The sequence below is a fragment of the Euleptes europaea genome, chromosome 1 (genome assembly GCF_029931775.1).
Source record: "Euleptes europaea isolate rEulEur1 chromosome 1, rEulEur1.hap1, whole genome shotgun sequence".
NCBI lineage: Eukaryota > Metazoa > Chordata > Lepidosauria > Squamata > Sphaerodactylidae > Euleptes > Euleptes europaea.
Window position 1 is genome coordinate 159695073 of NC_079312.1, and position 6226 is coordinate 159701298.

Genomic DNA, 6226 nt, shown 5'->3' on the forward strand with positions numbered 1-6226 from the left:
CCAGTGATGGGGAACCTTTTAGAGACCGAGTGCCCAAACTGCAACCCAAAACCCACTTATTTATTGCAAAGTGCCAACACAGCAATTTAACCTGAATACTGAGGTTTTAGTGTAGAAAAAATAACTCATACATTAACATCCCCACTTCAACCCATGCTAGCGGAGTTGCTCTGCACAGAATCGCGTTGCAGGATGGTCTCCGGGGGGCATGCCTCTCACCTTATAGAGCACGTAGTACAGGTACAGGTAAGCGGTGTGTCGCTGGAAGTTACGCAGGGTCTTGGCTGGCGGGTAGCGGAGCTGGAAGACGGGCAGGCTGCGCTTGCAGGGCAGCAGGCAGGAGGCGCGCCACAGGACGCACCCAAAGAGCTCCAGCTCAGCCATCCCCTCGTCTGGTGTGGCGCAAGGGCCCGGCTCTCCAAAGGCCGGCTCCATGAGCCAGGGCTCTCCCAGCACCTCGCCCCCGCCACCACACTCCTGGTGGCAGTGCGCCTCGCTGTCACGCAGCAGGCGGTGGAGGTGCAGGCTGGCCTCCAGGACACAGACGCTCTCCTTTCAGCCCTCGCCCTCGTACTGCTCCAGCGCGTAGGTGTGCTGCAGCAGCGGCAGCTTGGCCGCCGGAAAGCCACAGAAGCTATACTTCTCCTACTGTGCACCAGCCAGGGCGGCCAGCAGCAGCGGAAGCAGCAGCCCCCGGCTTCGCCACTCCATGTCCACCCCGCTGCCGCCGCCTGCTACTGCCGCCGCTTGGAGGCCCATCGGGAGGCTCCGGGAAGCGGGGGGAAAGGAAGGCGGGAGGCAGAGCCAGGCGGATCCTGCAGGGTCTTAGCGCAGCCGGCGGGCGAGGGGAGGGACCAAGTGGCCAAAACGCACGGGAGGTTTTGCCTTGGATTTGCAACTCTCTAGATGTGCTGGGGCGATGGCACGCGTGCCCACAGAGAGGGCTCTGCGTGCCGCCTCTGGCACACGTGCCTTAGGTTTGCCACCACTGCTCTATACTATTTCAAGAACCCACCACTAGAGATAAGCACTCTAAATTCAGTAACTGATAAACAAGATACCTGGTCAGAGTGAGGGTATTATGAAAATAGCAATGCCTCCCCAACCTTAGACCACCAGGCTATGCTAGCTGTTATGCTGAGAAAATGGTACATGCTATTGCAATAGTCTGATTCCCCCCTCCTTCATCCAGCCAGGTGATGAACTGAAAAACTGATGTGGAACTGAAAGTTTGCACAAAGGAACAGCAGATTAACCTAACAGGTTTTGCCATGTACTGACTTTTCAGTATACACATTGAACTGGTCTAGAGAATAATCACTAATTATTGCTACGATGACTATTATTAATACGTTAAGCATCGCTGGACAGCAATCTAGCTTTTCTATTTCCCTTCCTGCCCCCATGAGAACAAACCTGGTAATGGTGTTGACTGCAACCCTCTGATCCAGGCCACCAGTTCAGCTCTTTTCTATGGGAAAATTAAATTAAACGTTTGCTCCGTAGAGAATCCAGACAGTGGAATCCACAGTGGAACCCTACAGCTACTTCTCAGTTCAGCAAACTGTTTTATTTGTCGGACATAGGAATGTGATCTTTTCTCTCATTTGGAGCGCATGTGGAAGCTGATATAGCTGTGTTATTTTAGGAAGCAATTGTTCAAAGCAAGAAAACAGGACTCCTCTGGACGTACCCAGAAGGAGTCCTATTTCTGCATTTCCTGCAGTCATTACTATCAGTTCCAAGTGAGGGCCAAATCTTTATTCATTAAAAATATTTATATCCTACCTTATTTTTTGGACTCAGGGCAGCTAACAGCGCAAGAACACCCAAGGCCACAGAATAAAAGAGTCCATTTACAAAATAACACAACTCACAGGCCAGAAACAAACCACACAGCCAAATCTCCCAAAACAGTTCACAGCAAACAGCAACAACTAATCACAAACAAAAAAATGTGGAATGAACACCAGCAGTGAGTCCACATATTACAAATGCATTCATTTCTATTTAGGATTGGCTCTCCTGACAAATAAATAGGGTTGCAAACAGCCTGGAGAAAAAGCATCCTCCTGTTCCTTGACCAGAGGTTTTAGAGGATGCTAATTTCTAGGTCAGGGGTGGGGAAACTTTTTTCCGCCAAGGGCCTTTTGGATATTTATAACGTCATTCACGGGCCATACCAAATTATCAACTCAAAAATTAGCCGACCAAGCCCCAAGCAGGCAGCTGCCCCAGATGACTCCCCCCCAGCGCAGGCAAGCAGGCAGGCATCCAACCAGTGGCGCACTCACCCACCTGTTGGCACAGAATGGTCTGTTGCACCAGCTGGGTGTAGCTGTCCAGCTACACGCCGGAGTTGCTCCTGCTCCGCATGGTTGGGGCCAGATTCTGCAGCTGGCTCCTGCTACCTTTGCTTGCAGGGATCCTTCCGAGGTTGGTAAAATGAGTACCCAGCTTGCTGGGGGTAAAGGAAAGATGACTGGGGAAGACACTGGCAAACCACCCCCTAAACAAAGTCTGCCTAGTAAATGTCGGGATGTGACGTCACCCCATGGGTCTGGAATGACCCGGTGCTTGCACAGGGGACCTTTATCTTTTTACATTTTGATAGTGTGTTTACATTTCATTACAAACATTCAGAAAGCAAAAATAAAAAAAAATCATTTTAAGTGTCATGTTTGCAAATGCTTCAGGGTCTTTGCAGAGTTGGGACAATATATGTATGTGATGGGAAGGGGAATAACTATGACCTTTGTCATGTATTACCAAGCTGCTAATTAGTATGTCATACATAATAAGAATCAAATGTGAATGTGTGGGCTAAACGTGTATTGTATTGCACAAAAGGACAGCAGTTGCGTTCAGACTGGAATTATGCGTTAATGATGCACAGTTGAAAAAATACCATAATGTAGGAAATGTATAATTAAGAAAAATAAATTATAGCCTTCTTTTTCCAGGGGACATTTAATCAAGTCTGCTTTTGCTGAACCCCAAAGACAGCTGTGCATGATTATAAGAATTAGCCGATAACAGGGAAGTAGGAGTAAGCAACAACATGGAAAGGCATATTTAGCAGGAAAATGTTCCCTTGGTTTTTTTTTTATTTTTAGTAAAGGGTTTTTAAACAACTTCCAGAACAATCTGTCCTTGCCAGAAAACAGGTATAGATATTGGAACATTTCACACTCCAAAACCCTGTGCTTATTCCTAATGATGTCTTCTTGTTTGGATCTTCTGTCCCTTTCATTTAAAAGCAGCTCTTCTAAAGGCTCATTCATGCAACCAGCCTAGCTATCACGAGCAAGACTGGTCCAGCCAGAAGGGCAAACCTCACAAGCACTTTGGGCACTTCCACCAACAATGCCTTCTGCCTAAGGGTTGCCAGGTCCCTCATTGCCACTGGTGGGAGGTTTTTGGGGTGGAGCCTGAGGAGGGCGGGGTTTGGGGAGGGACTTCAATGCCATACAGTCCAATTGCCAACGTGGCCATCTTCTCCTGGTGAACTAGTCTCTATAGGCTGGTGAAGAACCCCGTTATCTTATAGCATTCAATAAAAGATAACAAGGAGGTTAAGAGTAACATATCTTTTATTTAGCCAAATAAGCAGAGTGGGCTGCCCACAAGTCAAAATGCAGGGTAACCCACAAGAGAACAAAGCAAAGGACTGATCCTTTATACCTTAGGATCGGGGGAAGGCACTTGCCTTACAAGGAAATATTTCGTATTACAAAAGAACCAATACACATTAGGTCTCTACTACTCGTTAATTAGCATAGCCTATTAGCGTAGTCCGAAGGCGTAACACAGGAAAGTGTCTGATCTCTAACCAGGAACCAAAACTAAATTCCTAAGGATAGATAACGGATCCTGCAGATGCTCTAAATCAAGCCCCTCCCTCTTATTAGTGTGAGAGGCCGTACCAGGCAAGCAACTGTAAGCTGTTGGCATCTTACATTTGTGGATGCTAACATTCCCAAACATCTACATGTGTATATATGTGTGCATATAGTATAGTTTTATACTCGTCCTTATATATTTGGGCACTACACTGGAGATCAGTTGTAATAGCAGGAGATCTCCAGCTACTACCTGGAGGTTGGCAATCCTACTTCAGTCTCTGATAAGTGAATGTCTTGGTGAAAGCCCTTTTGGAAGAGGCCTACAAAGGAAGAGAATATATGAATATATGGTTATGCTTTCTGTTACAGCCAGGGCCTGGGATGAGGGTGGCAGAATGTGGCATATGCACCGTGGAGGCACAGAGAAGACAGGGTGGTAGTTACAGTTGTCAGCTCCAGGTTTGGAAATACCTGGAGATTTGAAGGTGGAGCCAGGGAGAGTGGAGGTATGGAGCTGCCAGGGAAGGAAAAGAATAAATAGTGGGGAAGTGAACACAGAGGAAAATGAGATTCCCCCCACCCCCAGCAAGTTCTTGCAGGTCCCCTGCTGGTTTACAACTAATTGCAATCATACAAGGGTTACTTTCTCTGGACTTGCAACCTGTCAGTGTAGGAATATTATCACTAATTAACTTTGTAATCCATATTATCACTAATTAATTTTGTAATCCGTATCTGCTGGTCACTATATATAAGCTAGGGAGAGATCAAAAGAGAAAGAGGCCATTTTCAGTCCCATTCTCACCTGTCATAGAGCAAGTAGTCGCACATTTGCACCAATTTTTGCTCTTCCACTTCTTCTGCATCACTGTTTTATACTTTGGAAGCTGTGCCTGGCTTTCTAGCAACTTCGCTTGCAGAGCTGAAATGCAGAGCTAGGTGTGTACATTGTAGCTGCTTTTTTATGTTGCTGTCAAAAGAAGTGTCTCAATATTTTTGTGGCAAAATATTTTTTTAACATGTACTTTGTATTTACGAAGGGTCCATACTGAAAGCTGCACTCTCCAAAAATGCCATATTTTCATAAGTGTTTATGAATAACTTAAGGACTGCTAGACTCAGTGGGTGTCTCTTGACAACAGAGCTCTTGAGTGAGCAACTCAAAGAAGACAGTCTCCATTCATTCTCTTTCAATTTAGACATGACTGCCTGCACATTATTATTTTTTCAAATAACAGTTATGGGAGGGTTTGTTCATCCCCCTCAGCTTTGTTCATCCTACGCAGCTATTCCTTAACATACCAATAAGCTTGCTAACTTTTAAATAGTGCATAAATTGTTCCACTCATCCATCACATCCATCCTATTTAATTGTCTCCATTTCTTTAAAACGGGATTCTGCTTCATGCTTTTCATTTTCCATTTCTTGCAGTCGCCTTCAGTCTTGCTCTGATGTTCATTCCTGAACAGCTCACCGCCAACACTGAAGGGGGAAGTCAGCCACACACCACCAACTACGGTACATATGCAAAACCTTATTATTACGTGACACAGCTACAGAAATAACTCTCTTCCCCTGTTAATTGTAATAACAGATGAGATGCCAGAGATTCACTGAATGGCTTTCCACAAATAATGTGGTGTTTCTGCTTCCAAGTTTACAGAGTATTATTGCTTACAGAGAAAAAACACAGTTGTTTCAGATATAGCTACATTTTGTTCTTTAATCATCCAAACCCTTACCACTATACTATGGCTAGTTTGGGTACCTCAGGCCTGGATATGAAGCTGGTTTATAATGTCATCAACCTCCAGGTGGTTCACATGAAGACATGAACACACGAAGCTGCCTTATACTGAATCAGACCCTTGGACCATCAAAATCAGTCTTGTCTACTCAGACCAGCAGTGGCTCTCCAGGGTCTCAAACAGAGGTCTTTCACATCTCCTACTTGCCGAGTCCCTTTAACTGGAGATGCCAGGGATTGAACCTGGGGCCTTCTGCACGCCGAGCAGATGCTCTACCACTGAGCCACATCCCCTTGGAGATCTTCTGGAATTGCAACTGTTCTCCAGAAAACTGAGATCAGTTCCCATGGAGAAGATGGCTGCTTTGGAGGGTGGACTGTATGGCATTATACCCCACTGAGGCCGCTCCACTCCCTAACTCCCCTTCCCCAGGCTCCCACCTCCCAAATCTCCAGGAATTTCCCAGCCTTATCACAACAGGCAGGTCTGTCTCTGAGGTAAGCTTGGCTGTCATTGCTAATCTTTTCACCAAGGAATCATGATAAGATCCACAGAAACTCCAAATTTGCCTGTAACATAGTTGTTGACAACCACTGGTAAAGGGGCATCGGAAAGTGCCCTCATCTCTCAGT

The 6226-nt window shown here is 46.1% G+C and overlaps 1 non-coding gene across 1 annotated transcript; it reads right to left on the minus strand.

Moving 5' to 3' along the window:
- Positions 1-5815: 5815 nt before the first annotated feature.
- TRNAA-GGC (transfer RNA alanine (anticodon GGC)) lies at positions 5816-5887 on the minus strand. Its single transcript has one exon. It is a non-coding gene; the product is annotated as a tRNA-Ala (tRNA).
- Positions 5888-6226: the final 339 nt, after the last annotated feature.